The sequence below is a fragment of the Gekko japonicus genome, unplaced genomic scaffold (assembly GCF_001447785.1).
Source record: "Gekko japonicus isolate JY-2015 unplaced genomic scaffold, Gekko_japonicus_V1.1 scaffold7, whole genome shotgun sequence".
NCBI classification, from domain to species: Eukaryota; Metazoa; Chordata; class Lepidosauria; order Squamata; family Gekkonidae; genus Gekko; species Gekko japonicus.
Genome location: NW_015159711.1, coordinates 3,257,138 through 3,258,028, shown reverse-complemented (window position 1 = coordinate 3,258,028; position 891 = coordinate 3,257,138). Strand labels below are relative to the sequence as shown.

The 891-nt window shown below is 63.9% G+C and overlaps 1 protein-coding gene across 1 annotated transcript in view; it reads right to left on the bottom strand.

The window, feature by feature from the left end:
- Positions 1-221, bottom strand: part of ZNF395 (zinc finger protein 395) — a 44,766-nt gene extending 44,545 nt beyond the window's left edge. The window contains exon 1 of the mRNA XM_015429176.1: positions 188-221. The gene's annotated coding sequence lies outside the window, so the exon portion shown is untranslated. The remainder of the gene's footprint in view (positions 1-187) is intronic.
- Positions 222-891: the final 670 nt, after the last annotated feature.

The following is an 891-nucleotide window of genomic DNA, read 5'->3' as shown; positions in this document are numbered from 1 at the left end:
CCCCCCCCCCCCCCCCCCCCCCCCCCCCCCCCCCCCCCCCCCCCCCCCCCCCCCCCCCCCCCCCCCCCCCCCCCCCCCCCCCCCCCCCCCCCCCGGTCCCCCTTGGCTTGCAACAACGTCAGCGGGCGGCTTTCCAGAGCCCGGCGCACAAGGAGGACTTCCCTTCCCCAGGCGCCCCTCCGCTTACCTCCTGCCGCTCGCCAGCTCCGCTCCCTCCTTCCCTCCCGAAGCTTGTTTTGAAATTCACCTTCCCCTTGCAGCTCCCCCGCCCCTGTTTAATTCCTAGGCTTTGTTTCAGATTTCTGCAATCCTAGTCCTATTACCGGCCTGGAGTGCCTATTATAGGCCCCGGCCTGGAGTGCCGGCTGGGAAGGGAGGCGCTCGCAAGCCGGCCCTACAGCGACGCTGGGAGATGCGGGAAGGCAGACGGCGGGCTGGGAGAGGGCGCAGGAGGCTCTGCTCCAACAAGAAACCGCTTGCCGCCGGCACACACGGTGGCACGGCGCTCTTCCGAGGCAGAGGACCGGCGGCGGCAAGCCATCGCCCCCCGCATGCCCCGCGCTCCCGGAGACGGAACGGTGGACGAGGGCTAGGTCGACTTTTGGTTCTTAAGGTTTAGCGACGGCCTGGAGCTGTCGTCGCGAAGTGGAGCCTCCATGAACAGATGCACTGTACCCGTGAAGATCATCACCTTCGTTACTTGCTTGCAAGCTTAACAGGGGGCATTGGGCTAGCCTCCGTGGGAAACGGTGTTTGACTCGATATTTAGTCTAATCCAGCAGAGTCGTTCTTGTATTCTCAAGTATGAGACGTAAAGGCTGGGAAATGGCCAGGGTGACTGACAGAATATACTAAGAAGCTGGAAAAGAGGCAGGCAGCTTTACAGTCACA